The sequence below is a fragment of the Pongo pygmaeus genome, chromosome 19, assembly GCF_028885625.2.
Source record: "Pongo pygmaeus isolate AG05252 chromosome 19, NHGRI_mPonPyg2-v2.0_pri, whole genome shotgun sequence".
NCBI classification, from domain to species: domain Eukaryota; kingdom Metazoa; phylum Chordata; class Mammalia; order Primates; family Hominidae; genus Pongo; species Pongo pygmaeus.
In genome coordinates this window covers 93268056-93278009 of record NC_072392.2, presented here as the reverse complement: position 1 = coordinate 93278009, position 9954 = coordinate 93268056, and the positions used below count along the sequence as shown (strand labels likewise).

Genomic DNA, 9954 nt, shown 5'->3' with positions numbered 1-9954 from the left:
AAGAACGTAAGCAGAGGAGAGGCTGGGTGCGTGGCTCCTGATTGGTAGGAGTAAGGCCGGGTTGAAGATGGAAGGCAGCGGAGGGGCGGAGTCTACTCCCCCCAAAACTGCTTGAGTCAACAATAAGACTGGGCAGAGATGAGGAGCGGTAGCTGTGCAAGGCCTTTAATGTGCGTAACAGAAGTACCACACCCTTCCCCTGAGAGACTGCAGTCACTGAACTGGCACTCAGCCATCCCGCTGAGGATCTGAGGATGCAGACGACAGCCAAGTGAAAGCGCAGGGATTTGAGAAAAAATGCAGTTTACTTGGAGCATAGTTAGAGCTCGCGCTGTTCAAGGAGAGCACCGCTGAGCCCCGTGAAGGTGTTGGGATGTGAAGGGGGCACCCCCAGCATTAGGGGGAGCCCTTTGGGAGATTCCCTGTGCTAAACAACAGTGAACAAACAACTGGGAACAGGCTCAGCTAAAGGCACGTGGGTGGGAAGGGGGTACTTTTATTTTTTATGCCCTCTTGGATTGTTCAGCATTTCTGCGTTGTACATGCATTAATTTTACATTAAAAAGGTAATTGGGCAGGGCGCGGTGGCTCACGCCTGTAATCACAACACTTTGGGAGGCCGAGGTGAGCGGATCACTAGGTCAGGAAATCGAGACCATCCTGGCTAACACGGTGAAACCCCGTCTATACTAAAGATACCAAAAATTAGCCGGTATGGTGGCCGGCGCCTGTAGTTCCAGCTTGTTTGTCTGCTGTTAAACAGCAGACAAAACTCCAGTCCCTGGCCAGGCCCAATGGCTCACGCCTGTAATCTCAACACTTTGGGAGGATGAGGCAGGAGAATGGCGTGAACCCAGGAGGTGGAGCTTGAAGTGAGCCGAGATCACGCTACTGCACTCCAGCCTGGGTGACAGAGCGAGACTCCGTCTCAAGAAAGAAGAAAGAAAAAAAAATTGCATTTATTCTCCCCTATGTCCAAGTACACTGGCACACACATGCATCCTGACACCCTCTTCCTCCAAGCACAGGGTAGTGGGGTGGTGGGTGCCGTCTGAGTGTGGACAGAGCCCACTAGCAGGACTGAGGCCACAGAGTTGGGCAGCACCCCCACTGCCCTTGAGGCTAGAGAGTGGAGTTTTTTGTTTGTTTGTTTGTTTTAAGGCGGGCTTTCGCTCTGTTGCCCAGGCTGGAGTGCAGTGGCGCGATCACGGCTCACTGCGACCTCAGCCTCCTAGATTCAAGCGATTCTCCTGCCGCCTTCGCCTCCGGAGTAGCTGGGTTTACAGGCGTGTGCCACCACGGTTGCCCAGCTAATTTTTGTATTTTTTTATTTTTAGTAGAGACGGGGTTTCGCCATGTTGGTTAGGCGGGTCTCGAACTTTGACCTCGTGATCCGCCCGCCTCAGCCTCCCAAAGTGCTGGGATTACAGGCGTGAGCCATTGGGCCCGGCCAGAGACTGGAGTTTTGTCTGCTGTTTAACTTCATAACGATAGACAAACATAACCCGCTCCGTGTCATTTGCTTGTGGGTTTGTAGCTTGTAGAGCACGTTTACGAGGCGAATGTTTGGATGTTGAACTCGTTCCAGGTACCAGCTCAACAGAGACAATAAGAAATGGGGCCCTACTTACCCTCACATGGGTTTGCCTTTCAAAGTAGTCAGGCTTCATCTAGAAGAAAAGGAAAATTAATTGAAATAGACACAAGCACAAAATAAAGGGAAATGTTATTAAAAAGACAAAATGTGCCAGTTGGTTTTTGTTTACGTTATACATTTTTTTAAAAAATTACTTTTATTAAAATGGATCTCAAAAATACGGCTCCCAGCAGCTAGGCCACGCCACCGCAAATATGACTGAAACCCAAAGTCCAAGCCTTAAGGAGGCCAATGCCTTATCCATTAGGCAACTGGGGGGTTCCCGCAGAAAGCGCCCGATCATGTCTCTTAAACTGAGACGCCACAGGCTGCGTAATGACGCCATAACCGGAAGCGTCCCGGGATGCGAAGCCCTGATTGGACAGAAGCAGCTACCCAGCTTCGGATCCCGGGAGCCGCGGCGTGGAGGGATTGGGAGGCGTTTCTGGGTCTAAAACCAGTAAAGAGACGGAGATTATAGTTGCAGGGATTAAAACGTTCCGACCACGAAGGGACTCGAACCCTCAATCTTCTGATCCGAAGTCAGACGCCTTATCCATTAGGCCACGCGGTCTCCTGCTGTAATCCTTTCCTGGAGAGACCAATTTGATGGCCATTAAACGCTCCGGCGTGGCGCAGCTTCGCTGCTCGCACCCTGGCCACCTATTGAGCGAAGCGCTCACCCTTCCTCTGGCCCCAGCCGCCCGCCTGGTCACCCCCGAGCGGAGCAGCACCTGGACTAGTCTCTGAGCCTCCCTGGGCATTGTGACCGCGTGGCCTAAGGGATGAGGCGTCTGACGTCAGATCATAAGATTGAGGGTTCCTCTGTGGTCGGGCTCTTTTTGAGCGAGAAGCCCGTGCTCGAATCCCAGCATAGTTTGAGTGTTTGTTCTTCCCTCCGCCCTCGTCCATCCCCATTCCTCCCAGCTATGCTCCACCGGGCTCTGCGCTCGCCGAGCACTTCTTCTCGGGGTTACAGGGCACCGCAGGCTCCTGGTCCCCGCGCGTCGTCACCGCATGGAGCTCTTGCGTAGCCTGGTGGGGACGCCGCGCCCAGCCAGCGGTTCATCCTGTCGTCCCGATGGCTTCTCAGGCTTGGAGCGCGGTGATCCACAGCAGGGCCGTGTTGGGCACGTATGGTTGGACACCTATCAAGGAGCACGTGGGTTCAGCGTCTTACCGCGCCCCAGTGGCCTAATGGATAAGGCACTGGCCTCCTAAGCCAGGGATTGTGGGTTCGAGTCCCACCTGGGGTGTCGCGAGGGCTGTGCTCTCAAGGTTACTTTTGGTGCCGGCAGCCAAAGACTTCAGAATCCACCACCACCTGCCCACTACCTGCTTGCCTCTGCCCTGTTTGCGCCCCTCGCCTTCTCTTGCAGGACCCTCTGTTTGCAGTCGCGGTGGTCATTTACCCCTGGTTCTCCGGGGCTGCCCCGCCAGGTGGAGCTGGGGTGTCCTGGGAACCGTTTGGGCAACTTTATTCTTACGAGTTTCCCCAGCTTCGAAATTGTGGGGCCCTACCCGGACGGAAGCTATTTATTCAAGGGCTTGGCAAGACCCGAGCTTACCGGCTTTAGGTGCTTGGAGGAGGTGGCTCCTCCTCAACACGTTGCACGGGAGTCGAACTAGAGACCAAGGTCGATTCCAGCATCCCTGAGAAGGGAAGAGAAAAGAAATAAAAAATCCCGTAACGAGAGTTCTCATCTCTACCCCAGGTGGGACTCGAACCCACAATCCCTGGCTTAGGAGGCCAGTGCCTTATCCATTAGGCCACTGGGGCTTGTGGCACGTGGTTGTGCCATCCCTTCCCCTCATAAGCGGGTGGCCCCTTTTCCTAGAGAAGGCCTGAGAGAGGCGCGATCCACGGAGTGGGTCCGTCCCTGCCGCGCGCACTTTTGGTGAGCGGGCGGGAAGATACCGCGGTGCGCGGGGACCTGCCCCCACCGTTACTTAGCGAGCACCAGCCCCCAGCCCCCGGCACTGGGACGCTCCATGGAGCCCCGAGGGTCCGCTTGGAGGTTGCCTGGACACCCGGACCATGGGGTATGAAGACTGAGGTTTGGAGGAGTTTCCTTCCTACCGCCCTGAGCCTTGCTGTCCGCCTCTACAGAACTGATTAAAAAATCCAGGAATTTTAGGAAAAAGTAGCGTAGGAAGTGAAGGAGAACAGACAAGTATTAATCATGAATATTGAAACATAAACACTGAAAATCTTGCTTATCATGAGGGAATGCACAACCAGGGGGAACAAGTCCTTCCAGTTGTAATAGTAGAAATACATATATACTAGATACTACAAGTATAGAGTAGATAGAAAGGAAAATCAGCCAAGTAGATATTTCACCCTAATTCTAACAAAGAATAAGCACATTTTAAAATGTTACACACATTTAAAATCCATTATTAAAGGCTGCAGGCCGGGTGCGGTGGCTCACGCCTGTAATCCCAGCATCCCAGCACTTTGGGAGGGTGAGGTGGGGGGATTGCTTCAGCCCAGGAGTTCAAAACCAGCCTGGGCAACATAGCGAGACGCAGTCTCATTTGAACAAAAAAAAAAAAGAAAAAAAATTATTAAATAAAAGTCTACTCACATCCGAAGGATTTAACAGTTCAGCCGAGGGCAGCGTCGGTTGTCGGTTACCGTTGTGCTTCTCTTGGGACCTTGCCAATCGCCCCAGCATCGCAGGGCAAAGGAGACTTGGGGACATTCTTTTCTGTTTCTCTCCAAAATGTAGAGTCTGCAGAAATCTGTCTCCTCCCCTTAATAGCAGCAAGAAGGATTTAACCCACTTGGCTCCAGTTTACTGCCTTGAGGATGCCCCCCCTTTAAGTTAACTAACTTGTCCGTTGCTGGGATCCAGCACTCTGCCCCAGGGCCAACCTGCAGAGATGCCTTCTCTGCTTTCCTGATGCCATCCTCTAGCCAGGCATGTTCCCCCAACCCGCCCGCCCGGGGCTCAGCCTTGCCTTGCTCAGCTGTTCCTATTCGTCCCCAGGAGTCCTCTTGTCTCCCTGAGTCTTGGATCTCCCAGCTCCAACCTCACTCCCAGCTCCAGGTTTCCATTTCCTCTCCTGGGCATCACCGCTGGGCACCCCTCCTCGAAGGCAAAACCACACTGATCCAGCTGTCCTCCCAAGGCCACTCCCCTTCATGACGTTCCTGTGTGAGTGCACAGCATCATCCATGTCACACCCCCACTCCCACACCACCCAGGCCAATTTTCTGTCCTCATAACCCTCCAGCATCCGGTATTTCCTCCCCATCCCTGCTGCCGCCGCCCTAGTTCCAGAACGTGTCCCTGACTGCTCACAGGGGGTCAGTTGCCAGCCATGCACACTTTCCTAGTCTCCTCGTTCTGTCATGGGCAGAGCAGTCTTCCTGCCACAGCCTCGTAGGGGAAAGACTAAATGTCTTAGCTGTCACTTATAAGTCCTTTCTTAAGGATCCCAGTCAATGTGGCAGACTCATCTTTCACAGCTCCTCGCCCTCTGGGTTCCAGCCAAACTGGGCTACAAATCATGGCTGACATTCCCCAAGTACTAGCTCAGTGCCACTAACCACATATTTATTCATTGAAATCCCACAATAACCCTATGAGGAAGGCGCTAATAACATAACCTCTGGTTTAGGCTGAGCGCAGTGGCTTACACCTGTAATCCCAGCACTCTGTGAGGCTGAGGCAGGCTGATCACTTGAGGTCAGGAGTTTTGAGATCAGCTTGGCCAACATAGTGAAACCCCATCTCTACTAAAAATACAAAAATTAGCTGGGTGTGGCGGGCGCCTGAGTTCCCAGCTACTTGGGAGGCTGAGGCAGGAGAATCGCTTGAACCCAGGAGGCGGAGGTTGCAGTGACCCGAGATTGCGCCATTGCACTCCAGCCTGGGTTGTAGAGTGAGACTCTGTCTCAAAAAAACAAACAAACAAAACAAAAAGACGCTCTTAGTTTATAGGTGGGGAAACTAAGGTTCAGAGAGTTTAGATAGCAGCTGGGGGAGGTGGACGGATGGGAGTTGACCCTGAGCAGTTTGCTTCAGAGCCCATTCTCTCAATCACAAGTTTCCCGTCCAGCCGCAGGCAGGCCTTGGAGTTGCCATTTTCCTAGCCTTTGCTGTTGGCCACCACTGGCGCCTCCAAGTGACATGCTCTTACCCTGCCAGTTCCTCCCCTCCCTTCAGGCCCATCTCAAGCACATCTTCTCCAACCCTTCAGCTAGAACTAGTCACTCCTCTGCCTCCAACAATCTACTGAGACCTTTCTTACGTCATCCATCGTGCTTCAGGTCCTGCTACTGTAAGAGGAATCAATTTTTCCTCTCAGCTTTTATTATCACCTGATCAAATGTCAATTCTCTGGAAGAATTTTGCTTTGTTCACTTCTGACTCCTCCCCATCCCACGCTGTGGGTGCCTGGCATTCACTTAGCATTTGCTGAATTACTGAATGAACTAGGAAATTTTGTACATCCTGCATATGAGCCTCAGCCCCCTTCTAGGCTTTGAGTCCCTTGAGGACAGGGACCATGTCTTTACTTTAAAGGAGCCATGCTAATCTTCTCTGTATCATTCCAATTTTATTTTATTTTATTTTTGAGACCGAGTATCACTGTGTCACCCAGGCTGGCTGGAGTGCAGTGGTGCGATCTCGGCTCACTGCAAGCTCTGCATCCTGGGTTCACACCATTCTCCCACCTCAGCCTCCCAAGTAGCTGGGACTACAGGTGCCCGCCACCACTCCTGGCTAATTTTATTTTTGTATTTTTAGTAGAGATGGGGTTTCACCGTGTTAGCCAGGATGGTCTCAATCTCCTGACCACGTGATCTGCCTGCCTCAGCCTCCCAAGGTGCTGGGATTACAGGCATGAGCCATTGTGCCTGGCATTCCAGTTTTAGTATGCATGCTGCTGAAGTGAGCAAATTTTTGTAGTTTGTAAGTCATTTATAAATGAATTTTCCCCTTGTTTAGACTCATGTACTCACATAAACTAGATCAAAATCATATAGAACAGTTTAAGAAATTTATACATGCCAGAGCAATCTACTACTGCAACGCTAGCCTGAAAGGATGGCAAAAATCTCCTTCCAGTTCCAACTTACTCTTTGTGCCTCTAAAATCCACTGCCTAATGCAGCACCTAACACAATACTTTCTCTCACTCAAGATACCCAGTGGTTTTGTTGGCATCATCAGACCCAACACTAGGTCATGGGGGCGACAAAGTCTGGCGGAGTCAAAGGAATGAGAAAAAGATAGTTTGAGAGAGAAAGTGGGACCAGGGGGCCATTGCCAGTGTGGAGGCTATGAAGGTCCCGAGCACTGGGAGCCCACGCTATTTACTGGTGCTCAAACAAAGAAACAGGTGGTGAGGATGTGGGGGTTGAAAGGAAACAGTGTATCAAGTGAATAAGAAACATATGACTGCTTGAGAGAATGGAAGCGCTAGAAGCAAGGAGCCAGCAAGTCTAGCGGACATGCAAGCCCTGCCTGAGCGTCTCTCCCAACACTCAGCTTTTCTCCCAACGTGCCCCCCTTCTCTTTTTTGTAAAACCGCCACAGCTATCATTGTTACTAGCATAAGGTGGCCTCTTTTTTAAATTAATTGAGCAAGGCAATTTCAGGCTGTGCAGCTCTTAATTGCTGGTTGGTGATCCAGCTTCATTTTTCTTAGGCCTTATTCAAAATGGAATCGCTCTGGTTTGAATGCTTCCCACATTTCTCCCCTTTCCCTTTTATAAGAGGACCGTTAATCGTAGGGGTTGCAGAAGGATGAAGGTCCGTTTTCTGTAACTTCCTCATGCTGAATAGGGGTGATGATATTCCTGCCTACCTATTAGGGTCTCTTGTATTCAGGGCAGAGAGGAGTTCAGTCAGAAAGCATTGGTCCGTTAAGCATCTATAGGTAAAATCCTGGTGTTCCAGCAGTTTCTCAGCATGGCCCATACTGGGGGAACCCGGTCCATGATTGGGATCCATGGCTCCTTCCAGTCTCCTGTTACATGGTCATACACATCTTAAGGGCACCTACACGGTTTGCTCATCTCCTGCAAAAACACAAGCATACTCTCACTCCCATGTTAGTAAATCTACTGAAACAGAAGCAAAAACTTTTGTGGCTGTAGCTGGGAGGCAGGCCATTGCTGAAGCATTTGTAACTCAGCTTCCGCCTCTTTGGTTAATTACCATGGGGTAAAACTTACTGTTGATAATGAGAAGCAGGCCCCTTCTAACAGAAGGCACAGAGAAAGCAAATTGAGGCTTAAAAGCAATCCATTGGCCGGGCGCAGTAGCTCATGCCTGTAATCCCAGCGCTTTGGGAGGCCGAGGTGGGAGGATCACCTGAGGTTGGGAGTTCGAGACCAGCCTGACCAACATGGAGAAACCCCATCTCTACTAAAAATACAAAAAAAAAAAAAAAAAATTAGCCAGGTGTGGTGGTGCATGCCTGTAATCCCAGCTACTTGGGAGGCTGAGGCAGTAGAATAGCTTGAACCCGGGAGGCAGAGGTTGCCGTGAGCCAAGATTGTGCCATTGCACTCCAGCCTGGGCATCAAGAGTGAAACTCCATCTCAAAATAAATAAATAAAAGCAATCCTTAAACCTTCAATTTTCATGGTACAGGTGGGTCCACTAGATGCTGTGGTTGATGATAGATCTTCAGACGTTTGGTGGGCACCCACACAGGCACCTGATTGTCACCTGGAGAGACACAAGCAAATCCTCTTCCCCATAAAATTATCTTTCCTTTTTCCCAGCTCTTTGTATATGCATCCTTCCGCCATATATATTGTCCAGCCTTTTTATTTTCCTTTTGTCCTGTCAGGTGTTGTTCAGCTGCAGTCATGGGTTGATCTTTTTGTAAATTAAAAAAATTTAACGTTAATAAAGCTAAATGCAATTGCATATGTGGTGTCTTATATTCCTGGTCCCCTCCCTTTTGCTTTTGTATTTGAGTTTCTAAAGTACGGTTAGCTCTTTCCACTAATGCTTGTCCTTGTGAGTTATATGTAATACCTGTAGTATGGGTAATATTCCATTGTTGAAAAAATGTAGCCGTGGCTTTACTACAGTATCCTGGGCCGTATCCAACTTTGATTTTTTTCTGGGATTCCCATAACTGAAAAGGAAGATAAAAGATGTCTTTTAACATGAGCTGTAGCTTCCCCTGTTTGACATGTGGCCCAAATAAAATGTGAGTAGGTATCTACTGAAACATGAACAAAGGACAATTTTCTTTCTTTTTTTTTTTTTTTTTTGAGACAAAGTCTCGCTCTGTTGCCCAGGCTGGAGTGCAGTGGCACGATCTCGGCTCACTGCAACCTCCACCTCCCGGGTTCATGCCATTCTCCTGCCTCAGCCTCCCGAGTAGCTGGGATTACAGGCGCCCGCCACCACGCCCGGCTAATTTTTTATATTTTTAGTAGAGACGGGGTTTCACCATGTTAGCCAGGATGGTCTCGATCTCCTGACCTCGTGATCCGCTCGCCTCGGCCTCCCAAAGTTCTGGGATTACAGGCGTGAGCCACCGCGCCCGGCCCCGAAAGGACAATTTTCTAAAAGCAGGAATACGTGTTACGTCCATCTGCCAGGTGGAGTTTGGAGATAAACTTCTAGGGTTAACTCCTGTTCCTTGATTTGGCAGATGCAGGACTTGGCAGACAGAACAGTGTTGCACAATTTCTTTAGCTTGTTTCCATGATAGACCATAGCTTTTTCTAAGGCCTGAGGCATTAAGATGGGTTAAAGAATGAAATGTTTGTGCATCAGCAAATGCTGCAGACACCAATGCATCCGCCCTTTGATTAAGTTTAGTTAAAGGGCCAGGGAGGTTAGTATGTGCTCTCATATGAGTGGTATAGAAAGGGGAATGCCTTCATTGCACTGCTTTCTGTAAAGAATGAAATAAAAGATTAAGTTATTCATGAGTCACATTTCGAATTAAGGCACATTCAATATTTTGTGTGGTTTGCACTACATAGGCTGAATCAGAAACAATGTTTACTGGCTGTTTAAAAGTTTTTAACACTATTATCACAGCCATAAGTTCAGCCCTTTGAGCAGAAAGAAGCAGTCTGTTTGAAAAACTTGCTGTTGAGGTCTTGCAAATGAGGTTTTTCCATTACTAGATCCATCAATAAAAACAGAAATGGCTCCTTCAACAGGGGCTTTTTGAGTAATAGAAGGCAATATCCAGGATGTTAATTTCAGAAACTGGAAGATTTTAGACTTAGGGTAATGATTATCAAGAATGCCAACAAAACTGGCCAAATTAACCTGCCATTCTTGGGAATTAATACAGGCTTGTTGAATTTGTTGTTTAGTT

The 9954-nt window shown here is 49.4% G+C and overlaps 1 long non-coding RNA gene and 3 other non-coding genes across 4 annotated transcripts; 1 reads left to right on the top strand and 3 right to left on the bottom strand.

Annotated features, from left to right (window-relative positions):
* Positions 1 to 1679: 1679 nt before the first annotated feature.
* LOC129016709 (uncharacterized) lies at positions 1680 to 4447 on the bottom strand. The gene is made up of 3 exons (XR_008494938.2): positions 4228 to 4447; positions 3205 to 3289; positions 1680 to 2784 (listed from the first exon to the last, which is right to left on the bottom strand). It is a non-coding gene; the product is annotated as an uncharacterized LOC129016709 (long non-coding RNA).
* TRNAR-UCG (transfer RNA arginine (anticodon UCG)) lies at positions 2138 to 2210 on the bottom strand. Its single transcript has one exon. It is a non-coding gene; the product is annotated as a tRNA-Arg (tRNA).
* TRNAR-CCU (transfer RNA arginine (anticodon CCU)) lies at positions 2820 to 2892 on the top strand. The gene has a single exon. It is a non-coding gene; the product is annotated as a tRNA-Arg (tRNA).
* Positions 3344 to 3416, bottom strand: TRNAR-CCU (transfer RNA arginine (anticodon CCU)). The gene has a single exon. It is a non-coding gene; the product is annotated as a tRNA-Arg (tRNA).
* Positions 4448 to 9954: the final 5507 nt, after the last annotated feature.